Genomic DNA, 26,682 nt, shown 5'->3' on the forward strand with positions numbered 1-26,682 from the left:
GAAAAGGACAAAAACCATATTTAAAGCAATAATGGCTACAAACTTCCCAAACTTGAGGAAAGAAAGAGACACTGAGATCCATGAGGCCCAGTTGATCCCAAATAGGTTGAACTCAAAAAGGTCACATTAAGGCACATTATAATTGAACCACCAAAAGTTAGAGACAAAAACAGAATTTTGAAAGCAGCAAGAGAAAAACAACTCATTACATATAAGGGAGCTCCCATAAGACTCTCAAGCAGATTTCTTAGCAGAAACTTTGCTGGTCAAAACCGAGGAGATGTTATATTCAAACTGTCAACCAACGATACTATACCTGGCAAAGCTGGCCTTCAGAACTGAGAGCAAGATACCCCCCACCCCCGAGAAACAAAAGCTGAAGAAGTTCATCACTAGATCCACCTTATAAGCAATGCTAATGGCATTCTTCAAGCTGGAACAAAAGGATGTTAATTAACATCATAAAAACATATCAGTGTGTAAGACTCACCAGCAAAGGTAAATATACAGTCAAAGTCTGATGCTCTAATACTGTAATGGTAGTGCATAAATCACTTACAACTCTAGTTTAAACATTGAAAATAAAAGTATTAGAAAAAACTATAACTACAACAATGTGTTATTGGATATACCATATAAAACAGATGTAAATTGTAACATCCACAATCTAAAACGTGAAAGAGGGAGAAAAGTATGAGGTTTCTGTATGCTATTAAAGTTAAGTCGTTGTCAGCTTAAAATAGCATATTGTAGCTATGTTTTGTGTAAGCCTCATGGTAACCACAAAAATACACACACAAGAGATTATGAGGAAGAATTCAAAGCATCTGCCATAAAAAGTCATCAGATTACAAAGGAAGACAGCAAGGAAGAAAGCAAGAAACAAAATGACAATAGTAAGTCCTTACCTACCGATAATTACTTTAAACATAAATGGGCTAATCAAAAGGCATAATGGGAAAATGAATAAATGAACAATATCCAACAATATGCCTCTTATAAGAGACTCACATTAGCTTGAAGGACATACATAGGCTGAGAGTGAAAAGGTAGAAAAGATCTCGCAAGCAAATGGAAGACATAGGAAACCAGGAGTAGCTCTGCTTACGAAAAGAGAGAAGATACAGGCCAGAAGTTTACACACTTACTACTGCCCTGGCCAGCGAATCTCATTTCTCTTTGTAGATCTCTTTTTTCAACCTTCGGCAAAGTTTTGTGCTAACTTTGTGCGTGCCAACCTCTGCGTAACGCGTGCACGTGTACACATTGGTGCGTGTGACAGGGTTCCTGGGCATGAAGAGATCCTCTCAACAGAGGAAAGCAAAGCTGCATTTAAACGCCCTCAGAGAGAACCACAGCTCCTTCTGCACATCACCAGGGCCAAAAATGCTGACAAATGGGCTTTCAAACCACGCATGAAAATCAAAATTAAAATGTAGTACCTCGGGGGTATTTTTTTGTCTTACAGCTGATTAGTTTAAGAGGAGATTAAAGCCCATGATAACTCCAGTTATCATGCTTTTCACTCTACAGAGATGGTGAGGCCTGGCCTTATTCTGTCACTTGACTGTGAAAGGGACATTTGATGCCACCCAACAGAACAGGCCTGCCCTCAGTCCCTCTACACCTCCCTCATCTCCCTCCTCTGAGAGAAAAGACACACAAAGGTAACCAGGAAACCAACTCAACAAGCCTGCTTTGAGTCAGCAAGGACAGCAATCCGTGGCTGTGACACCAAAGCCAGGCTGGCCTCAAATGGGCTGTGAACTCGAACTGTACAGTGTTACAAGGCAAAAACAGGTTGAATGGAAAGGGCCATCACTGAGCATCTAGAAAGGGTACTCTGCCTTACATTTCACACAGGTCTCTAACCCTGTCTGAAAGGGCGTGTTAAGATCTCATGATGTAGATGAAAAAGTGAGAGCTTCCAGGCACTGAATGCCATGCACAATTTCACACTGTGGGTAAGCAGTGGATGGATGTGATTCCTAAATCTATACTCTTCTCAAGGCACTAGAAACCTCCTTCTTATGCTGACCTTCACATAGAGGTTCTGATATCCAGGGGCTTTGACCTTGAGTGACAGAGACTCTGCCCTTCTAAGTCAAGGTGCTCAGCAATAAGTAATTCATAGCAATAAGTCAAGGTGCTCAGCCCCAGAGCTAAACTGGTCCAGACTTGTGCCACTTACTAAGGAGCAAGCTCTCATCTCCAAATCTACCCTTCTGTCCTCCACCTTGTCCCTCAGCCCTGGGCCTCAGCAGGCTGAGTGTCTCCCTGTCAGCTGACATCTGCAGCAAGAGTTATTAGAGGAAGACTGGAAGATGGGACCTGGGGAGCAGAATTGTGCTCCATTCCTCTGCTTGCTGGTCCTGACTGTACTGCCTGAGGAATGGCCCTCATTGCAGCTGTAGACATTGGCTCCACATGCCCAGCTCATCTGGGCACATACAGAACCAACACTGCGTGGCCCCTCCAGGTGCCGGCCAGGCAGAGCTGTCTTCTTAGGGGTCTGAGCTTCTCTCCTCTGAGCTTCAAGGGCACCAAAGCATCAGCTCCAGAGGGTAGCCCCCAGCTTTACAAGCCCTTGTCTGACCTACTAGCTGGTCATAACCCCATTCTGTCCCTTTGCCTCCATGCCCTTGGCAGTGGGCAGTGTTCTCCACATACTCACCCCTGTCTTACCTCAATGTTCCCTTTTCACCCTTCTGCAGCCCTCCAAGTCCTGTACATACAACTCCCCATATTAAATCCCCTTTGGGAAGTACCCAGTGTTTGTTTTCCTGACCTCATAAAGGACTCATCTTCTGCCATCATCTAAGCAAAGCTGACCCTAAACATGAAATCAGAGCCTCAGACTCCCCGAGAGCAAATCCTGCTTCATTTTTCTTCTGCCCAACATGTCCATCCAGAGCCATGCTGTGGCTTTTATTCTCTCTGTCAGTGAATCGTCTCAGCCCCTGGAAGCTAAATCTGACACCCAGGGCTGCAGCCCGGTCCCCTTCCCAGCCCCATTAAGCTGCTAGCCTCAGGCCTCGCCCAGAGCTCCCAGGAACACCTCCACCAACTGCTCTTGTTAGCTCAAGAGCCTCCTTTCTGCTCACCTTGGCTGCTGACCTTGGTTGAAAGGACCTGAGATCCCCAATCTGGCAGGAAGCCTAGGGGCAGACCACACTGAAAGGACTGTTGTTAGTAGGACATTACACCCACCTGGGGGAGAGAGAGAAGAGGAGAAATGCTCTGGTCCTTCCACACCCTCCTGCCTGGCTCTGGCCACGCTGTGTTGTAGAGCCTCCCGCTCCCAATACAGCACTGCCCGGATTCTGCCATTGAACCTGACACGCGAGAGGTGCATAATCGACACCTGCTACCTTAAATAAAAAAAAAAAAAAAAAAGGATATATGAAGAAATGCTGTCAAGTTGCTTCCAACCCAGTAAGGTTGGTAGAAAATGTGAGGTCAGACTTCCATTCAGAATTAAATTTTCTGACTCCGGATCTAAGGTATAGAAACTGCTTGTGGGCTGAATGGTGTTCTTTAAAAATTCCTGTGTTGAAGTCCTGACCCCGGTTCACAGGGTGGGGCTGTATCGGGGGCTTTAAAGAGATAACTGAGGATATTTGAGGTTATGTGAGTGGGTCCTCATCCAAAAAGACTGCTGTCCTTGTAAGCAGAGGAGACGAGGACACAGACACACATGCCAGGAAGGCCACGTAAGGACACAGGGAGAAGGCGGCCATCCGCAAGCCATGGAGAGAGGCCTCAGAAGAAACCAACCCTGTGACACCTTTGTCTCGGACTTGCAACCCCCAGAACTGTGAAAAAATAAACGTCTGTCATATAAATCACCCAGTATGTGGGGGTGCCTGGGCAGCTCAGTCGGTTAAGCGTCCAACCTCGGCTCAGGTCATGATCTCATGGTTTATGGGTTCAAGCCCCACGTCTGGCTCTGTGCTGACAGCTCAGAGCCTGGAGCCTGCTTCAGATTCTGTGTCTCCCTCCCTCTCTCTCTCTTTCTCTCTCTGTCTCTCTCTCTGCTCTCCCGCACCCATGCTCTCTCTCTCTCCCTTGCTCTTTCAGAAATGAATAAATGTTTAAAAATTATTTTAAAAAAGAGAGCCACATATGACAACAAGCCTCTAGGTCTCAGAATATTTTGCTTTTCTCATAATTGGTCTGTAATCTGTGTAATTCAGATCACTTGTCTGATAATGCCCCCGTGTACTCAAGTCCCAAGATGTCAGAGTGAACGCCTCACAATGCCAAGAGCTCAAGAGGAGAGGGGAGGGGACCGCCCAGGACAAATACGTGACAAGTGACAATCACAGACGGGGCTGACATCAACTGGCAGATTCTCCATTTGTAGTAATATTAGATGGGACAGGCAGGCAGGGGCAATTGTATCTAAGATTCCACTTTGAAGGGAAAACCACATCTGCTACCTCTGGTGCCCAGATGGGCATTCGGATATCAGTGAAATCACTACGACTTGTGAGCTAATGGGACTTGATCTTGTTTTAAGCGCTCATCAGACCCCCAAAGAGAGGCTGACAGTGAGATCCTGGCTCTGCAGGAAATGAGCTAACACTTCAAGACCCAACGCAGGTTCAGTTTTAAGAAGAGGAATCACAAGGGCCTCATAACAAACAAACACTGAGAAATTTAATGGAGCTGTTGAGCCACTGGTTTGGTTTCTAATGGGCTAGTGCTCTTCCCCTACCTCAACAACACATGCTTCCATACAGACCGAGGCCCGAGGTATCTATTTCTTTACCCTAAAAATTAAAATATCCTCTTCACCAGCATAAACATTGTCTTCATGTCTGAACTCAAAAGGCAGCTGAGTATGAAAACCTCTGGCTAGCAGACTGACAGGCTAGTCCAAGGCCAGGAAACCACATACATCAATTGGAGGAATTGGTCCAGGAGTCCCTGAGGATGGGGACTGCAGTCTCACCCCAAACGGGAGAGAGAGCTGGGCGGCCCCTAAGGGGACCAGGCCACCGCCACATTTCTAACCACTCGTTCCCTTGAAACACATAGCTATTTCCAAGTTGGGGAGCTGCAGGCTCACAACCATAGCCCTACTAACCAATCCTTTACACCGCCTGCTACAGCTTGTCCTCAGGAGAGAACTTGCTAGTTGGACATCACGATGTGACTCATTCAATCCCCTCAAAAGGAAATTTCAACTTAACTGGTGGTCAAACGCTTCTGGATGCCAAGCAAGGTGGCTTCTAGGCAAGTGTGGAAAATCTCTGGTTTTTAAGGCTGCCTTAAGAAGGCACTTAGAAACATCAATTTATATAAAATAATAAAATTTTAATTAACACTCTAACTTATAAACCTTGTGTGTTGTGTGAAATAGAACATAAACCCAAAGTGGCTGTTCTTTCAGGGCTGGAGAATGATCCACTTGGCTAAAACAATGAAGTGACCCGTCTAATGGCTTTATTCAGTTGGAGTGAATGCTTTCTGCGGTGGGGAAAGAACAGGGTCCCTTGGCGCATTTCAAGGATCCACACCCTCCTCCATCTCGGAAGCATGGCCCCACAGAGGCCTACTGAGTACACACAAGAGGAACCACGTGTTTCACATCACTGTTCATGCTGCAGCAAAAATCTGGGATCCCAGAAGGCCATCTGCAAAGGCTGGTGTTCGAGCCCCTTTGCCCAGACGTGCTGAGGAAGCACAGAAGGGAATGAGGGAAAGTGCAAAGTGAGTTGAGACACAGCAAGATTGGAACCCAGGTTTACTGGCTTCCTGCATCCCAGCTTCCTCCATCACATTGCCCTGAATTTCATTCTGGGTCTCTTATCCACGTGGGCACTGCCTGACACTAGTTCCCTTTCTCTATCACTCACCTGTTGCGTTTCTTTCGACACTCACATAACTAAAAACACCATCTGAGGTGGTGGAAAAACTATCCCAGCATTAATAACTCTGTTCAGAGCTGACTTATTTCAAGCTTAGGGAAGCCATCTTGGAAGAGAACCAATCAATACACACTTCTCCGCTCTCGACGTTCAGCCAACAGCCTCGTATAGTTCGTGAGTTACACACAAAGCCGCTCACTTTCTAGCAGTCGGAGACTTCTAAAATTTGCTTTCCCTGATATATACACTTCAGCCCCAAGTAGGAAATCATTGTGTGAAACAGAAGAGTGGTCCATTCTTGGAATATGAGATTAACGTACCATTCGTGATTGGGACATGATCGTGAAAATCCTTCAATTAATCGAGTGATGTCACCTCAGCCATTTCAGTGATTTGAAGTCTTTCCCTGAACTTCCTGGAAAAATTCCCATAGAGCTCTGATTTATTGAGACATTGCCCCCAAGAACACTACCATCGTCAAATTTCCTATGCAAGTGTACTCCCAAGGACCTATGAAAGTATTAGAAAGCCAGATCCTTATTAGTTTTTCCTCATGAAAAAGTATATTTTGCTTATAAATCCTAACAGGAAGTATACTGGCTTGTATGAATTTTTTCCAAAAAAGATATGAGTGAATATCTTAATTTTCAATCATCCAATAAAGAGCTCATTATATACATTGTCCTAGGCTATGTAATTCAAAAACCGCCAGGAATTCCCCACACCTCTCACACATACTTCTCCTGAAGATGCTAAGATCCAGTCCTCAGCAAGGCAGATATTCCTTAGGGTGAAGCGTTGTCTTTTCCTGCCCTTCCTAAAATGAAATAATCTCGGGAAGCAATATAGGAGTTCCCTCATACTAGAGTTTAGTTTAAGAAACAGATACTAGCGCCCCTAGTGCTAGGTAAAGAGATGAAATGAACGAGAAATGTACCTCTCTTGAGAAGCGTGCGTCCCAGGGAGATACAGACATGCACATCAATGGCTACGAAACAGTGTAATGTGCACAGTGATTCGAGGTGTGCAGAGTGGACAGCCACTAGCAAGGGAAGAGCATTAAGATAGAATGAAGACCAACTAGGATAGTGTTAGAATGCCAGAGGTTTGCCAGTAGATAAGGCAAGAAGTCNGAAGCCCCAAGCTGTTCAACTTGGTCGGGGGCTTACATGAAGATGGGTTTGCCAGAGTTGTCTTTTCTCTGCCAGAAAGGGATGTAGCAAACTAGGACATGAGCTGAGTGTGGGAGAAAGGTGGAGAAGAATCCAGAACAAGGGGTGGGGCACGCAAAGACAAACATCACACTGACTGTCCAACTTCGCTGCCCACTCACACTCGTCAAAGGGAAGGAAGGATCACAGAAGCATAAAGAAGTCAGGGCCAGAGGGAGCTGAATCTGACCCTCGGTCCACAGTACCCATGCCCAGTTCTGAGCTGGGATACGGGGCACACCAGCACCACGCAGAAACGGCAGCCAAGCCAGGAGCTGGACCACACCTCTGAGCTATCCCCACTGTGGTCGCAGCTCTGTGTGGGCTCCGTGCATGTAGCTTCCATGAGCATGTATACCCAAATTCTGCAGAAGCAGAAGCTATCACACAAGGCCTGTCCTCCAGGCTGGGATAACAGACACTGTCCCCAAACCTGCCGGCTGGTGAAACGAAAGGATGGTAACCTGTGGCAAGAATGTGGAATGAATAGCTGGCTATTGTCCCTCCCAGGTGTCTGCCATAACCCTGAAACTTAGGGTGAGCGGGACCAGCCGTCACCCAGGGGAGGGGAGCATGGCCGGGACACCTGGGGCCTCCAGATGCCTTGGCCACCATGAAGATGGCCATGGAGAGGGAAAGAGAGGAGAGAGAGGAAATTAGTACAGTTGGGGAAAGGCAAGGCAGGAAGGAATCAAAGAGTACTTTCTGCCTAAGGCTGAGCCTTGATGTCACAAACTCTAAAAGCAAATTTACTGACATGAGGCCAGAAAGGGTGGCATGGAGCCATTCCCAATCCAGGTTTTATACAGCAAATATGGGGATGGGAGTCATCTATAAAACCAGCACGCTGATGACATGGATCTCCTGAGATCCCATCAAAAACCGAAAGTTATTTTTGGCTCCTCCTGCTTCTTGTTGAATTCTTGAACTCGGGGAGGCCCTTTCCTGCCCCTGGACTGAAAGGATGGGCTGTCTAAAGACTTTTCTGAGCTTTCTTTGGTGATGAAATGTTCCAGGACAGGGAAGTCTTGAACATGTCATGATGCAGAAACTAAAATGCCCAAACCCATATAATAAGAAAAAATTTGGACCCTCGGTGGTGTTAACTCTTCTCCTGCCCCAGAAAGGATGTGCTGGGGGTGGGGAGTGAATGAAGGAGGGACCGGGCCTTCTTTTCTGTCCCTCCTTGAAAGCCCAAGCTGCTGTCCCATGGGAACCAGGTTGGGAGTCCCCTCCCTTCCCTCACAGTGGATGAGAAAGAGGGGTAAGGGGGACAGGAAGGAGTTCTTTCTGCTGTGTTGAAACAGGATGACTTTACCCTCTCTGGCCAGTCAGGCTTTAGAGCTGCTTCCTCTCTCACGAGGCCATTTGTGACTTTGTTGCAGGTAGGTCCTGTGGCCTTGCCAAGTACTTTGTCCTCCACCTGGCCAAGCCTTCCCTGGCCTCTGGATGTCCATGGACCCCCATCTCAAAATTGACTCTCTTTGGTGGGATCCATCCCTCCCTCAGGTGGTCCTTTGGGGCAGGATATAAAATGGCTCTGGGCCAGCTTTGAGTTCAGGAAACCCACCTTCTTCTAGTTTATGAGAAACAATCTCACAACCTATCTGCTGAATATTCTGGAAGGCAAGATTGCCTGACTACTGCTGCCCTCTTTAGATCCCATGTAGCAGCTGACCAGTTGACCAGCGGTGATGTCTATAGGGATGAGGAGGAAGTCACAGCACCCCCTGCTGCAGAAGACGTGGTTGGACTCTCCAGGTATCCTACTGAGTCCCTCTCCTGACCTGACGTGAAGCGAGAAAACACAACTATCTGCCAAAAGGGGCAAAGAGAGGTGGAACCTTCTGCAGAGGAATCCCTTTCCCGAACCTTCTCCCTGCCTCTACCATGTCTCCCTGAACACTTTTACGTCCTTAATTGGGGTGCAGAGTTCAAGAATCAGGTAGCCAGACCTTCACCAGCCACTTGGAAACTTTTGCAAGATGTTCTCTACAGCATGTGTCACTTGTTGCCTATATGTCTCAAAAAGAAATGGAGATTTGAAAGAAATCCATCTTAGGGTGGCTGGGTGGCTCAGTCAGTTAAGCATCCGACGTCAACTTAGATCATGATCTCACAGTTGGTGAGTAGAGTTCGAGCCCCGCATCAAGCTCTGTGCTGACAGCTCAGAGCCTGGGACCTGCTTAGGATTCTGTTTCTCTCTCTCTCTCAAAAATAAATAAACATTAAAAACATTTTAAGAGATTTATCTTTATACCCTGCTATTTATACTTGTACATTTCCCCCCACCCCTTCCATAAAGGATTTGTGGCAACTTCTATATATCCAAATTCAGTAGACTAGCATAGAAACACAATAAAAAAACCCACCAGAATCCGAAGATTAATAGACAAGAATAACAATACCAAAGAGAAAGAGAATTTGGTACTGTACTATCATTAAAAATAGTCTGCAATTTCAGGCTGAGCTTCCCAGAAGTCAAAGCAAGAAGAAATAGAGTTTGAATTATTTAATTTATATTTTCTTTTTTTAATTAATTAATTTTTTAATGTACATCCAAGTTAGTTAGCATCTAGTGCAACAGTGATTTCAGGAGTAGATTCCTTACTGCCCCTGACCCATTTAGACCATCCCCCCTCCCATAACCCCTCCAGCAACCCTCTGTTTCTTCTCTGTATTTAAGAGTCTCTTATGTTTTGTCCCCCTCCCTGTTTTTCTATTATTTTTGCTTCCCTTCCCTTATGTTCATCTGTTTTGTATCTTAAATTCTCATATGGGTGAAGTCATATGAATATTTGTCTTCCTCTGACTGACTAATTTCACTTAGCACAATACCCTCCAGTTCCATCCATGTAGTTGCAAATGGCAAGATTTCATTCTTTTGGATTGCCTAATAATACTCCATTGTATATCTATACCACATCTTCTTTATCCATTCATCTGTCCATGGACATTTGGGCTCTTTCCATACAAACATTGGGGTGCACGTGACCCTTTGAAACAGCACACCTGTGTCCCTTGGATAAATACCTAGCAGTGCAATTTCTGGGTCATAGAGTAGTTCTATTTGTAATTTTTTGAGGAATCTCCAGACTATTTTCCAGAGTGGCTGCACCAGTTTGCATTCCCACCAGCAGTGCAAAAGAGAGCTTCTTTTTCCACATTCTCTCCAACATCTGTTGCCTGAGTTGTTAATTTTAGCCATGGTAACTGGCATGAGATGGTATCTCATTGTGGTTTTGATTTGTATTTCCCTGACGATGAGTGATGTTGAGCATTTTTTCATATGTTAGCCATCTGGATGTCTTCCTTGGAGAAGTGTCTATTCATGTCTTTTGCCCATTTCTTCACTGGATTATTTGTTTTTTGGGTGTTGAGTTTGATAAATTCTTTACAGATTTTGGGTACTAGCCTTTTATCTGATATGTCATTTGCAAATAACTTCTCCCATTCCATCAGTTGCCTTTTCGTTTTGCTGATTGTTTCCTTCACTGTGCAGGAAATTTTTATTTTGATAGGGTCCCAGTAGTTCATTTTTGCTTCTGTTTCCCTTGCATCCAGAGACATGTTGAGTAAGAAGTTGCTGTGGTCAAGGCCAAAGGGGTTGTTGCCTGCTTTCTCCTCTAGGATTTTGATGGCTTCCTGTCTTATATTTAGGTCTTTCATCCATTTTGAGTTTATTTTTGTGTATGGTCTAAGAAGGTGGCCCAGGTTCATTTTTCTGCATGTTGCTGTCCAGTTTTCCTAGCACCATTTGCTGAAGAGACTGTCTTTATTCCATTGGATATTCTTTCCTGCTTTCTTAAAGATTAGTTGGCCATGTTTGTGGGTCCATTTCTGGGTTCTCTATTCTGTTCCATGGATCTGAATGTGTTTTTGTGCCAGTACCATACTGTTTTGATGATCCCAGCTTTGTAATACAGCTTGAGGTCCAGAATTGTGATGCCTCCCTCCAGCTTTGATTTTCCTTTTCAGGATTGCTTTGGCTATTCGGGGTCTTTTCTGGTTCCATACAAATTCTAGGATTGTTTGTTCTAGCTCTGTGAAGAATGCTGATGATATTTTGTTAGGGATTACTAATTTACATTTTCATAAGAGAAAAACTTAGCAGCTGCTTAAAGATAAAATAGAGCAAAGTGGTTTGTTTTTGTTGTGTTTTGTTTTGTTTCAGAATCTTGGGTCCAAAGGAATTTACACTGGACGCTGAGAGAGGAATGGCAAATATCTGCGATGGCCCCTTTACAGGTAACAGAAACTTCATCTCCGTGGGAGCCATTCTCAGGAGGCCCCCTTGTTGTACCGGGTACTAGCGCTCAGTACTGAGGATGTTGTATTAATGGTTTTCAAACATGTGTGCCAAAGACAGAGTCCCTGCTATTGAGGAAAGTAACTGTTTTGGCCTCTACTGAGTGAACCTCATCCACCGATCGTGATGGAGCTCATTTGAGGATGTGGGTCTGAGAACAGGCTGGCAGTGGTCTGGGCAGGAGAGATTTCTCACTGGTGAGTGAATGAAAACGGATGGCTCAATAAGACAGACACAAGCCTATGATCGCTCAGCCATGAAGGGAACAGCAAGCGCCTTGCCAGTGTTTGGCCCCACTGCCCCTTTGAGAGGAGATGCTCTCCGATAACCTTCTCTCCATGAGCAAAGTGGGGGGTGGGGGGGAATCCAACCACCAGAAGGCAAAAGTAGCGCTGCCTGGGGAGAAGATGTGGGGTGGAAGCTAGTAATGCCTCGGGGCCAGAGGGTGTCACCGCTCTGCCCTTGGCCCATGAAGATGCTTGGCGCCAGGTGTCTAGACCACAGGCCACAGACCACATGCTTCCCTGACACACACCCCATGGTGCCCACCTGCTGGGATGGCATGCCACCTGGTATGATGGACAGAAAGGCTCCGGCTTGATCCTGCCAGTTAAATCTGGACTCAATAGAAAGAGACAGAAAGTCTGGCCCCTGCCACGAGAACTGATTGCGCCAGTGGCCCTGAATCCAGCTGAGCCCCGTGGCACACAAAGAAGAGCTGGGCACCATGGGGACACCCAGCCATCCTCCTCATGCTTTATGATGGAAGCCACAATGTGAGAACATTCCCATTACAGAGACTTCCAAGGAAGGTCATGCATTCTGTTGGTGAGGTGTTGGCATCCAACAGGACAGCTGTGTTTAAAGGTTGGAGCAAACTTAGCCTCCCACTTTGGGGAAGTTGAGGACCTTACATCTAGTAAAGCCAGTAAGTAGCAATTGACTGATGACATGTGACTCACGGGTCTGTTGTGAGGAGAATTACAAAAGGCATGTGATGTGCTCAGCATAAGTCTCAACACACAGTGGGACCGAACACTTATTTGTGTGACCGGTTTGCTGAGCAAACAGGATTCTGGGATGTGATCATAAGCCTGCTTCCCCCTGCATCCCCCACTGCCTTATTCAAAGCCCTTGAGAGAGTCAGTGCCCACAAGCCCCTCTGGATGTCCCCTGATGTACCACAATGTGTACTTTGGGCACAGAGTCCCCAGTGACTCTCAATCACAAATACTCTCTTGGTTCAGTAATCAATGCATCCAGTTCCTTGTAATATTCAAAAGCTTCACTCTTAATTAAAATGGTAGCCCCTTCCAGTTCAGGCATGTTGCTGGCTGGTGGCTAGAGTTGGCAAAGGAGGATGAAGAGTTGGGGAAAGCTTCCTTGGGTCTCCATCTTTCCCTTTTAAGATTTGATCTGCCTTGCTGGTTAAGATATCTAACCACTGCAGTGTCAGAGCTTGAGTAAGAAGGGGACGTAAGGGGGTAGGGAAGTTCTTGCTTGCGTCATCCTCTCTCGATGGCCAAGCATCAGAGCTCTCTGGGTTCGGCAGCAGTCCAGACACAGCTCTTTCACAGGGATGGTGCAGGAATTTTTCAGAGATCCCTGCCCTGCAGAGGAATCTCATACCGGAAGTTCCCTCGACAGGAAATTACACCTGTCTGCAGCACCCGGATACACCTCGGGCATCTTTCTGCCAGAGAGTCCTTCCCTGACTAGGGCCATCTGGGAACTCCCCCCAGATCCCTAATGCGCGTGGCCAACGCTTGAGTCCACTGGAAACACCAAGTGTCTTTGGTTACATCAACACCCTAAAGATGCAGGATGCCCACAGTGCAGCCACCCTGACTCTGCTCCCTCTTCAGAATGTTTTTTAATTGTTTTTCTTTCAGATTATGTAAACATCTTTCCGTGACACTGAGTTGAGAGTTTGCAAATGGGCAACATAATCTGCAGTGTATTAAATCCTGGCTCAGACAATCAGTTAAATGTTTGTGCCACGTGAATTCCACTTAAGCACGACATTCCCAGTGGAACTGTGAGGGACCCAGTGAAGCCCCTTGGACAATCACCACAGCAGGTGAAAGAAAACTGTTTCATGGAGTTCAATTTGTTCAGGTTGAGTGGCCGTTTGGTGGTGTACGTTGCTGAATCCATTCATAACAATTTGAATGTAGACAAGACAGTTTTGAAGTCCAACAGGCAAAGAAGTTGGCCAGGTGGCCTCAAAGAAGAAAAGAATTCTCAGTGGACAGATTCATGGTAAAGACAGGCAAGCCTTGGGGAGAACTGTGAGAAGGAAGAAGGATATCTACAGGCAAAACTTGCAGGACTCAGTGCAAAGTGAAAAAGCAGGGCCCCTTGTCCAAATGTTGAAGAGCGCATGAGCAGAGCGTCGCACCAGCCCAGAGCTCTGAGCGCCCATGAGGAGCGCAGCCAGGAAGCAAGCGTGTCTTCAGGAGGCAGAGGAGATTGACAGGGAATGAACAACGGGACTTCAGGTCTTCCTCCGGGTGCTGGCAGGTGTTCCGTACGATGCTCGAAAGACCCCAGGGAGGAATTCCAGGCCTGATTTTTCAGTGAGGAAGTGAAAGCCATGAAAAGCTAGCACTTATCTAGAACACTTGGTTGCTCTAGGGGCGCCTGGGTGGCTTAGTCGGTTAGGCGTCCGACTTTCGCTTAGGTCATGATCTCGCAGTTCGTGGGTTCGAGCCCCGCGTCGGGCTCTGTGCTGACTGCCAGCTCAGAGCCTGGAGCCTGTTTCAGCCTGTGACTCCCTCTCCTTCTTCCCCTCCCCTGCTCACGCTGTCTCTCTCTCTCTCTCCTAAAAAAAAAATAAAATAAAACATTAAAAAAAATTTTTTTTAGAACACTTGGTTGCTCTTAAGGAAAGATCTGGGATTCAAATGCTGTCCTTCTGCTGCAACTCGCAGCCTCCTTTCCTGTCCCTTCCAACTCTTCCCCACCCACCCCTCCCTGAGCCCCCCCGCCCCCGGAGAAAAACAGGAAATGACCTGCCAGGAGTCATTGATATGGCCACTCACACTCTCTAAAGAAGTGGCCTTTTAAGGTGTATCTCATGGCAGAAATGAAATGTTTTGTTTTCTGTGAAAGCAATTTCCTTCAGGGAAGATACAGACACAAGATTTGATATACCGGTCCATGGAGTGAGGGCTTCCTTGGCCTGTGGTAGAAGGAACTCAGAGTCTGATGCTGTAGTGACCCCCCAAATGCCTTGTGACCCCCTTCTCTGGCTTCTCCAACACAAAATGGCCATGTATTCCTGAGCCTACTGTCCCTGCACTTCTGGAAACTCACAGACATGACAAGAAGGAGAAGGAAGAAGAGAGAGAGGAGGAGGAAGAGGAAGAGAAAAGGAGGGGAGGGAGGAAAGGAAAGGGAAGGGAAGGGAAGGGAAGGGAAGGGAAGGAAAGGAAAGGAAAGGAAAGGAAAGGAAAGGAAAAGAAAGGAGAAAGGAAGGAGGGAGGAAAGGAAAGAAGGAAAGAAAGAAGGGATGCAGGGAGGAAGTCCTGAATTCTCAAATAATAATAGCAATAATAATAATAATAATTCCTGCTTTAAGTTGAGTAGAAACATTAACTTGTCATTTGGTCATCCCTCCTCAAATAAAAACCTTCTGATGAGAAAACACTGCACTGTTCAGTGCCGATTCCCTTCGGTATCGGTATCTTCCTTGCCTAATCTTAGGTTATATTAATCACTAATTAATATTTTTTTGCTTTTCATTCATGCAGAAAGAATCAATACTTTAATTACAGATTGCCTAATAATATTTATTTTTCTGTCCTTTAATGGCACAGCCCATTTATTTAGAGGCGAACATCTAAGGATTTTTATATCCCCTGGAGCGATTTCTCTTTTACATACTTTCAGCAATACAGTTGCTTTAAAGTAATAAGTAAGTCAAGGAGACGTGACATGAAATTACATTCCATCTCCAGAGCTCTTGTAATTAAATAAGAATGTGTCACTTATAAGGTTATCACTCTTGATCAGTGAGTTTTTTGATGGAGATTGGTGACGTTATTAATTAATTGGTATTGAGATCATGTTCTTTAAGAATCACCAGGTTGGAGGGAGGCTGGGAAGTCTTCCTTGCTGAAAGCAGAGCATTCTACCTGGTGCTGGCTGGCGGCGCCATGGTGAAACTCATGGCCTTGAGCCACGTGAACTTGGGTTTGAATGCCAGCTGACATTTCCCACTGGGGTGACCTTGACTGCTTTCTTCAATCTCTCTGAACTTCAATGATCAAGAATAACAGTCCATAAATTGTAAGGACCAAGCAGGCTTACACAATGCCTCGCATGTTAATGTCTCTATTACCAGTAACACCAGAGAAAGACAGAATGCTTAGATCTCTCTTAAATCCGGTTCCTAACACGTTTCTCCTAAGGGAAATTATAGCGATTACGGTAGCCCTGGACCACAGGAGTTCCAGCGAATCGCTAAACACAGGTTTTTGCAACACCAAATCATGCAGTTTTCCAGGATATAGTGGGTTTTTCTCTTGTTTTTCAGCATAAGCTATTTTTAGCTGTCGAGAGAAAAGCATTCAAGAGCAAAACCATTTAAAAGACTGTCTTGATTGCCAAGGAGAGGAGAGATAAGAAGTGAAGGCAATGGGCTTGCTCAGGAAGATCTGCTTTTGTATTCCACCACCCAGGGACTCACGGGCCTTACTAGGAATGAGGGACTACCTCTCGTCTTTCTTTCCTCTTCCTTCCCTTCCTTCCTTCTCTTCCTTTCTCTTTCCTTCTCTTTTTCTCTCTTCCTTCCTTCCTGCCTTCCTGCCTTCCTTCCTTTCTCCTCTAACCCAACAGGGCAAAGCTGATTTTTTTTTTTTTTACTCTCAACAACTGAATGCTATTGTCTCCTTCTTGGTATCAATAGCAAGTTCAAAAAGGAGAAGGTTGGAGGAAGCCCTTTCCAGAAGAAATGAGTCTCGACAGGAGTGGACAGATGTAACAGAAGCCTCCCTGATGGGTCGGTGCCAAGGACTCTGCCCACAGACATTCCCCTCTGAGCTGTCAGCGCAGAGCCGGATGCGGGGCTCAAAATCACAAACGGTGAGATCATGACTTGAACCGAAGTCAGACGCTTAACAGACTGAGCCCCCAGGTGCCCCTCCCCTGATGGTTATTGCTTGTGACCCCATGCACCATGCAGTTTGAAGCTGGCCATCCTAGGGTGTTGTGGAGGGACATCCAGGGACCAGCTGGAAGAAACTCACTTGGGAAACTGAACATGGACCCGCATGTGACCTCACAGCCTTCCTTTCTCCGAGCCATGTCTTTGCGGGCTGGCTGACCAGCACTCACCGAGGTGAAGCCACCCTCCCCCAGCTCCTCCACCACCAGCTGTGTGACCTTCGGGAGCACCTTTTGGTTAGTAAGCCAAGTCCACCCTTTTAAACAGCCTTCCTCACTCCTTGCAAACCACTGCTCCCGCCTCATTCTCCTTCATTATCCACACCATGAGCACACCTGCCTCCACCTGGCCTCATGGTTCCCACACGTGGGACATTCATACTCTACTCTTGGACTGTGAAGTCCCGCCATCCTTGTGGATCCATTGGTCTGCCTCCTCCAGGAAGCCTGCAGCTTTCCCCGCAACTCAGAAAGCTTTATCTCTGGGTGTCAGTTTCTGCTCAGTGGGTTCATCTGTTCCTGTGACCACCCTGTCTGCATGGTCTAGTGGAGTCAAGAAACACGCCCTAGAATTTTCTGGAACCCACTGGATCGAACACGGCTTCTGCTAGAACCAGTGTGCAGACACATGGCAGCTTCTTTTTTTTTTAATTTTTCAAAGTTTTTATTTATTTATTTATTTATTTATTTATTTTTAATGTTTTTTTTATTTATTTCTAGGAGAGAGGGAGACAGCGTGAGCAGGGGAGGGTCAGAGAGAGAGAGTCACACATTGAAACAGGCTCCAGGCTCTGAGCTGGCAGTCAGCACAGAGTCTGACGCGGGGCTCGAACTCACGAACCGCGAGGTCATGACCTTAGCGAAAGTCGGACGCTTAACCGACTGAGCCACCCAGGCGCCCCTCAAGGTTTTTATTTATTATTGAGAGATAGAGAGAGACACAGCATGATCCTGGGAGGGCCAGAGAGGGGGGAGGCACAGAATCTGAAGCAGGCTCCAGGCTCTGAGCTGTCAGCACAGAGCCAGATGCAGGGCTCGAACCCATGAACCGTGAGATCATGACCTGAGCAGAAGTCAGATGCTTAACTGACTGAGCCCCCCAGGCATCCCACATGGCAGCTTCTATGGAAGGGACCTTAGGGGCTGAGGGGGTCCAGCCTGGGTCCAAGAGAGGGTGGTTCCTGAGAGGCGGGGCTCTATAGTGCACTGGTTACTGACAGGGATCTCCGGTCCACTTGGCATCAGACCGCCCCTCCACTCACAGCCTGCACGATCTCAGACAAGTTTCAATCAACTTTCAAGCCTGTGAACTGACATAATTTGACATCAGGCAGTGGAAGTCCTTTATACCTTGAGAAGGAGATGTTCCAGAGTCAAGCTTACTGATTCCAGAATATTCGCTCTCGGCACAGCAAGCAGGAATGACACAGAGCCCTGAAGGAAGAATTACACATCAGTCATGTTGACCTTCAATGACATTGTGTCAATATCCCATTCTTAGCACATAAGTTGGGACGAATGTCATTCCCACAAAATGGATTTTGCTTAAAAGGAAATTGACGACCTAACCTAGAATCCTATTAAGGAAATCTTTGAAAATTGAGGGGGACAAAACCTGACAATTCCCCCTTTAGAATCTACCTGCTAAATTAAAAAAAAAAAAATTACTTGGAGGCCTCAGAAGCATCCCTCCATCTTTATCTTTGCCTTCCATTTCACAAACCTGGCACTGGCGTTATAACGCTCTTTCATAAAAATCAGCTTTCGGAGCAGATCGACAAGAGAGACACTAGTGACGGACGGTGCTGCTCTTTGTCGCTGAAGCCATTTCACCTGATATTACCACTATCGTCAACCACAAGTGGACCCATAAAATCTGCCATGTCCCTTGTGCTCCATTCAGGCCAGACACCTGGGGACCTTCATAATGCCTTCCCTGACCATCTGTTGACAGGGGCTGGCCTGGGTATAATTCAATAATTCAGTCAGCCAGCTGACAGACCAGAAAGTGCAGGCTGAGCCCAAAGGATGCCCAGCTGTGTGTGAGTGGAAGAATGCTCAAGAGCTGTACCCGCCCATTCCCAAATATTTACCAAGGATCCATGGTTTCTCCTGTGCCCGCCATTCTAGATTCTGGGGGTAGGGCAGTAACTGTAACCAAAGGTTACAATCTAGTAGAAGAGACAGGTGTAAAATGAGTAAACAATAAAGAGATCCTCTCTGGTAGTGATTAAATGCTGTGGAAAACATGCAACCAGCAAACGATGCAGTGATGAGGGCAGTATGTTAAGAAGGTGGTAAGGACATTGGTCCCTGGGTGGCTCAGGTGGTGGAGAGACCGACTCTTGGTTTCGGCTCACGTCATGATCTCACAGTTCGTGGGTTCCAGCCCCACATCGGGCTCTGTGCTGATGGCATGGAGCCTGCTTGGGATTCTCCCTCTCCCTCTCTCTCTCTCTCTCTCTGCCCCTCCCCTGCTCTCTCACATACTGTCTCTAAAAATAAATATATAAACTTTAAAAAAAAGAAGGTGGTACAGATAAAAGTTGGCCTTTGGCCACAGGGAGCTTACGTTTTAGATGAGGAAAGCACTTGACTAAACACAAAACAGGGACCGTCCAGAGCAATGCAACCTCATGTGGTTGAGACCATCAGAACTGTGAACTTCATGGGGAGGCATGGGGGACAGAGAAGATGTGTCATGGAGGAGGAGCCTTGGGACCAGCCTTGAAATATGAGCAACATGGAGAGTTACCACATCTAAGCACCTTTCATGCACCAGCTCTTTATTATATCCATGTCATAAATGAGGAGACTGAGGTTCAAAAAAACTAAGTGACTTGTCCAAGAATTCACTGGTATACATAATGGTGCCAAGTCTAGGCTACCCAAAGTCCATGCTTTACTGTGTAAAAATCTGGTGCCCTTGGGCCTTGGAGGAGCACTCCACATCCAAATGTTTGATAACATAGTCCCAAGCAAGGTCTGTCTGTGTTTCAGAGAGCAGGTAAGGCAGGAGGAATTCTCCTCGGAAAGGGAAGTCACTATCTTTTGTCTGATTTGCTAGCAGCCTCCTTCCTCCCACAGGGTCTGAGCCAGCCTGGGTGGCAGCTCTGTGGTCAACAGAGGCAGATAAAAGAGACGGGGGCAGAGCTTGTCAAGGCACCCCAGCTCTGCTGTCATCACTGAGCACATATAACCCTCCCTGAGCTGTCACATACCAGCCCCCAGTTATCAGGGAAGGTCATGGGCCACAGAGCAACATCCATTGAATAGCAGCAAGAGGGCACCAAAGCCTGAGGACAGCCCCCACTGAGCATCACAGGGAGTAGGACTCGTGATGTTTGGGATTGGGGGTACATTTTTACTTCTTCACCGTTTCAATCCACTTCATTGAGTTTATAATTTACACTTGATAAAATGCACCCATTTTTCACATAGTTCCATGTGTTCTAACAAATGTACACACTCATATGCTCAAGGATGTGAGTGCTTCAATCAGGCCAACCTGTGAAATGTCCAGCCGGCCAATAATAGTCTCACTGCGTGCATGTTGGCCCCGGGGGACCATCTTAGCTGGTCTTTGTGAACAGACTGATTCAACAATGCACACCAGATGGACACTGTGAGTCCTGAGCCATCTCAAGTGCCCGGAAACCATGCAGCAAGATCTCCCTTGGTCCACTAGCCAGCAGCAGAGGCCCTCCCACCCTGAGCTGTCTGAGAGGCAGCACTGTGTAGTGGGGAAGAGCACTGACTCTGGAGCCAGACTGCCAGTCTCAGCCTGCTGCTTACCCATCCCCCTCCCTGTAATGGAGATGAGAAGCACCTATCTCCTTGGGCCTCCATGAGATCCCAAGAGGTATGTAAGTGTAATGTATTAGTAAGCAGTGAGCGTCACATGAGCACTGCCATCATATGTGGTCCCACTGAGGGACAGAGGTTGAATCCAGCCATTACCCAGGCCTGAGGGAAGTAAGAAGGAAAAAACCATTTGGGCAAGAGAGAATGATTGCCTTAGTCTATTGGATTCTCAGCTTTCGATTTAACCTTCTTCAAGAAAGGAAATAGGCCATTCGTTGGGCTGTTGGTGTCCAAAGTGTGCAAAGTTGTGCGTGGGGCAAGGGAGGAAGCAGATCCTAGAGGTAGGACCTCACCCTGTGGTGGTCACACTGGAATTGCCCCTCCTGGAATCTAATTTAGAGCATTGGTGTCCTTTGGTAATTTCTTTGTCTCGGAAGCCAGACTCCAGGGCTGGGTCTGTTTCCTTCTGTGGCCCGCATCTGGCATGCAAGTCAGAGGGGCGGAGCCCATCTGGATGGACGCGCCTCAAGATGGCTTAAAGCATAGACACGACACGGGACTGGGGGTTACCCCTCATGGCTACGCCAGGAAGAAACTTGACAAGGCCTGAAGGAGAAAGCTATTATCCTCTAACAGGGAAACATCCCCCAGTCAAGGGTGAGGTGCCCTTGAGCTCCCAGACACCCAGCCTCTAATCCCTCACAGCTGACTCTCAGAGCACTGGTCTGTCTGCCCACTGTGAGCTTGGCTGTCAGGGACCTTGACCTTCCGGACCTCTAGGGTCCAGAGCAATACCTGGCACACAGCAGGGCCAGCAAATGCTCATGTAAAAACATGAACAAGGAGGAACTCACTTAAGATGGCTCTTGTCCATTCCTGGCTGTACTTCTGTCAGGAAACACAATGACACAATGACACAGACCACAGTGTCACAGGCGTGTGGCCTGGTACAAAGCAGGTATCAACAAACGCATGGTGAATTCATCCTGATTAGTCAACGTTCCTCTGTGAGATGGCCCTTTCTAGAATTTCACCCCGCAGCTTGGGGTGGAGTGGTTAGTCACCTTTACCAAAGACCCAGGATTCAGGAGTGAATTTCCATGTGGAACTGGTGAAAGCCATGGGCTCACAGCTCTGTTATGAACTAAATGTTCTTGTCCCCTGCTAGTTGGGTGTAGCTGGAGATCGGGCATCTAAAGGTTAAAAAAAGGTCGTAAGTGTCCTTTCAAGAAGAAATTCCAGAGAACCTTCTTTCATTCTCTCTACCACCCTACACACAAAGAAGAGAGCATGTGGGCAGATGAGAGATGGCAGCTGAGTACAAGCCAGGAAGTGTACCCTCACCGGAAACTTACCAGCAGCCTGCCCTTGGAATCCCCAGGCTCCAGACTAAGAACCAAAATGTCTGTTGTTTAAGCCACCAGTTGTTACGGTGGCTGAGCTCACTGAGACAGGCTTCATCATGCCTCCTCCTTCTGTCTGGTTCTGCCACCATGATCTCCTCTTCTCGTCTCCTGCTTTCTTTACTCTTGTCAGTTCAGCCCCTGCATTCTGGTAATTGAGCGTGAGGTCTTGTGGTCTATCCAATCAGACTTTTCGAAGAAATTCTTCCTAATGAATGCATTGCTCTCTCTGAAGGGGGTCCCGGTGCATATACTTGTCTCTGCTTCCTGAGGTCCCATCTTAGATAAATCTTCTTCCTGTTGGAAGAAGCCCAGAAGGCTCTCAGTCCAGTCCTCACCCCTGGAATTGGGTCTGAGTAAATCCACAGCGGTAGACATGTGGAAAGGGCCAGGAACAAGTGACGTCATCTAGTTAGAACAGGGTGCCTCATCAGGATGCAAAGATCACTTTAATATCTGTTGTTTTGAGGGTGCCTGGGTGGCTCAATTGGTTAAGCATCTGACTTCGGCTTAGGTCATGATCTCACAGTTTGGGAGTTCAAGCCCCGCGTCAGTCTGTGCTGATGGCTCAGAGCCTGGAGCCTGCTTTGGATTCTATGTCTCCTTCTTTCTCTGCCCCTCCCCAACTTGTTCTCTCCGTCTCTCTCTCTGTCTCTCTCTGTCTCTCTCTCTCTCTCTCTCAAAAATAAATAAACATTAAAAATCTTTTTTCCTAATAAATTTTAAAAATCTGTTGTTTTGACCCCCAGCATCTACTGGTTGATCTAAGAGCAATGTGGAGACATTAGTTCNAACGGGGTGCCTCATCAGAATGCAAAGATCACTTTAATATCTGTTGTTTTGAGGGTGCCTGGGTGGCTCAATTGGTTAAGCATCTGACTTCAGCTTAGGTCATGATCTCATAGTTTGGGAGTTCAAGCCCCGCGTCAGTCTGTGCTGACGGCTCAGAGCCTGGAGCCTGCTTTGGATTCTATGTCTCCTTCTTTCTCTGCCCCTCCCCAACTTGTTCTCTCCGTCTCTCTCTCTGTCTCTCTCTGTCTCTCTCTCTCTCTCTCTCAAAAATAAATAAACATTAAAAATCTTTTTTCCTAATAAATTTTAAAAATCTGTTGTTTTGACCCCCAGCATCTACTGGTTGATCTAAGAGCAATGTGGAGACATTAGTTCATAGGCTGTAAAAAGCTAGAATTATGTAGAAAATAAATATTAGACAATAATAGACCCCCCTGAACAACAGGGCACACTTGGAAGGTGCACAGGGAATTGCCCGTCTTGCCTCATGGATTAGTGAAGGAATAAATATAATCATTCTCTTACCCAATTCATAGTGAGTAATGGAGGTAGAAATAATTAACTCGAAATAAAACAGGCAGTGGCTAACATTGCACGTGGTAAAATCTGACCCAGAACCTTGGACTTCCTGGAATTAACGGTGACAAAAGAAAACTCACAATGGCAGAAACCACAATCAGTAAGATTTCTTATTAATAATAAAGCTGCCCAACAATTTAAATCTCCAGAGCAAAAAAAAAAAAAAATATGTGAAAAGAATTGATTCCGATAAAAAAATAATTTCAGAGGAATAAAAGTGGAAACAATTGGAGGGAGTTTAACAGCACTTCATAGAAAATTGACCAAGAAATTAAATTGGATAATAGAGTTTACTCTGAAAAGTACATTTTCAATGAATATTCCTCAGTGCCAGTATAATTCTTATTCAAATATTTGTATTCAAAACACTGAGTGGAGAAAACAGAATGACCTGCAACGGTATTCTTCGGCCCAGGTAAGACAAAGTAGATGTTTCTGCACCCCTGACCCGCGGGACTGCACACCCCGTGAATAGCTGTACGGTGGAGATCCATTTCATGATCTAGAAAGCAGGTAGCTCTGACTCTCTGACCTGCCTAGTCAACAGACTTCCCTTCAGTATGCCAATCTGGGTACACAATTCCCTCTTAATGCCATTTGTTTCCTGCTGACCCTTCCAGAAGACAGCAGAGACCACTGCAACCCCATCCATCAGACCTAGCATCTCCCCCACGCTGGGACCCCCCCTCCCACTGGTGTTCAGAATGCAAAGCGATGTGCATGTGTCAGCTAGGGTTCTCCTGAATATAATACAAATGTCTTGATTTAGAAATAATGGGAAGTGAGGAGGGCCAGCAACTGAGTTTGAGGCACTGGGAGGCACTTTCTCGGTTCAAACGCTTTGCAAGGGGGAGTGGGGGTGCGGGTCCCTCTCTGCCAATGAGCCCTGGAAGAGCTGGACAGGTGTCCATCTGAGAGCCACGTCTGACACACAGTAAACATCCACCTGTGTTTCCTGAGTGAACAGGTAAGACCAAAGACGCCCCAGAAAAACTGACGGAAAAGTGAAGTGACCCAAATTTCCTTTTGAAATAGAACATTCACCATTCTGGATGGGTCGACCTGCAGCAGGACAAGAGCCCCACACCGATGAGAGCCCACAGTACAGACCAAGGAGAAAACGTTCAGGGGAATCAAATCCATGGCTTGAACTAGCGAGCATCAGCGAGCCACTTACAGGCTGAAAATACCAACAGGAAGACCGTGTGTTGGAGGCTGGCATTCACACACACGTGCCAAGGACATGACGTGCACAGTCCCCTGAGTGTCTGCAGCCTCCTTCCAGGGCAGCCCATTTCACAGAAAATCGACTGAACCTCCAAAGGGTAGCTTGGGGGCACCTGGGTGGCTCAGTCCGTTAAGCATCTGACTCTTGATCTCAGCTCAGGTCTGGATCTCAGGGTGGTGAGTTCAAGCCCCACACTAGGCTCTGCCCAGCGCATGGTGCCTACTTTAAAAAAAGATAGCCTGCACAAGTAAGGTACAAAAGTCAATGTAAGTCATGTTTGTCAATCGTAGGTGTCTCTAAGAACGGTAAGGCTTTTTTATAAACACAAGTGCTCAAGTCCCATTTCACTGAAGGTTTGGAGGGATCCAGGGTACCTATGATGTTGAGAAACCGCCCCCCCCACCCCCGCAACACACCAAGTAATGCTGATGCTTATAAAGGTGGGTGTGTCCAAATCACCTGGGGAAATTTTTTAAAATATAGATTATTGTCAGGTTGGTTTCCATAAAACACCCAGTGCTCATCCCAACAAGTGCCCTCCTCCATGCCCATCATCCCCCTACCTCTACCCCCCACCCCTATCAACCTCCAGTTTGTCCTCTGTATTTAAGGGTCTCTCATGGTTTGCCTCCCTTCCCCTCCTTAACTATTTTTTATCTGTCTTTATCAGCCTTTATTTTGCTCAGCATAACACCCTCAAGGTCCATCCAAGTTGCTACAAATGGCCAGATTTCACTCTTTCTCATTGCCATGTAGTATTCCATGGTATAGATAAACCACATCTTCTTGATCCATTCGTCCGTGGATGGACACTTAGGCTCTTTCCATGATTTGGCTATTGTTGAGAGTGCCGCTATGAACATTGGGGTACATGTGCCCCTATGCATCAGCACTCCTGTATCCCTTGGGTAAATTCCTAGCAGTGCTATTGCTGGGTCATAGGGGAGTTCTATTGTTCATTTTCTGAGTTCTATTGTTAATTCTCTGTTTTCCAGAGGGGCTGCACCAGTTTACATTCCCACCAGCAGTGTAGGAGGGTGCCCGTTTCTCCACAACCTCACTGGCATCTAGTCTCCTGATTTGTTCATTTTAGCCACTCTGACCTGCGTGAGGTGGTATCTCAGTGTGGCTTTGATTTGTATTTCTTCCTAGGGAGATTTTAAAATGCAAAAGCCAGGGCCTTGCCTGACTAGTCCAACCAGGAGGATCTGGAAGGTAGGGCTTTCCGAGAGCTGGGACGAAGACTGCACCATCCGTGTCCCTGAGATAAAGGAGCAATGCTGTCTGCTCGCTGGGAAGAGTCTTTGGCAGGGACTGAACCACAGTGTTTATCAGTGGATGCTGTTGTCTGTGTCCCTGAGGAGAAATCTGCAGACTCTAACTTGTGAAGCCCTGGAGGGCAGGACCCAGGCGCAAGTGCCTTTGTGCCCCAGTGCCTCTCCCCCAGCTCACACCAGTAATTGTTCAAAAGCACCGCCATCCGCTGCAGACGGTCCATCACAAGCGGCACGGGACTATTGCCGTAAAGCAAAGTCAGCTGCCCAGGGGTGCGGGGGGATACAGGTCCTGCTGCCCCTCCAGACACCCCCATGTGAGCGGGCTCTGCCTCTGAGAGCCCAGGGTGCCACAAGCCCACGTGGAACTATGGCTAAAGGTTGGGCTGACCCCCCCCCACACAGCCAGCATCTGCCCAGCGCCGCACGCGGGGACACACCTAGCCCAGCCACCTGCCAGGAGGTGACAAGAAAATCCTAAAGCCCCCAACCTCAAGTGGAGGCTTAATGGTGCAGATGGCTGATGGTCCTCCAGCCCGGGAGCTCAGCTGACAGTGCACTCCGTTTCCCGAATTCTTGAGAAAGCCTGGTTCTCTCTCTTCCACGCCTCTCGCAGAGAGGTGGGGAAAGGCTGTGGATGGAGATGAATGACTGACGAACAGGGCCGTCCTGTCCTCCTGAACGAGGGGTCGCTGAGTGCTGGCACCGTCGGGCATGTTTGGGGTCCAGTCACTGCCAGGTGCAGACAGGGGCCGGTCAGAAAGGCCAGGCCCCCAGGCGTGGCTTCCGAGGGGTGCACCGGGAGGGAAGAAGTGCACAGAGGTGACGTTAGGGCCAGGGAAACAATACCTGGCCCCAGGCCTGGGTCAGACCCCAGCGCTGCTATCTGCTGGCCATGAACTTGAACAAATGACCTTCTCTGCACCTCTGTGTCTTTCTTTATACAAGGGACATGACAGCACCTTCTTCAAAGCATCGCTGTGACAATGAGAGGGAAGGTGGGCGCATAGCAGGTGCCTGATAAGAAATAGCTGTTG

This window comes from Crocuta crocuta, unplaced genomic scaffold (genome assembly GCF_008692635.1).
Source record: "Crocuta crocuta isolate KB4526 unplaced genomic scaffold, BGI_CrCroc_1.0 scaffold548, whole genome shotgun sequence".
NCBI lineage: Eukaryota > Metazoa > Chordata > Mammalia > Carnivora > Hyaenidae > Crocuta > Crocuta crocuta.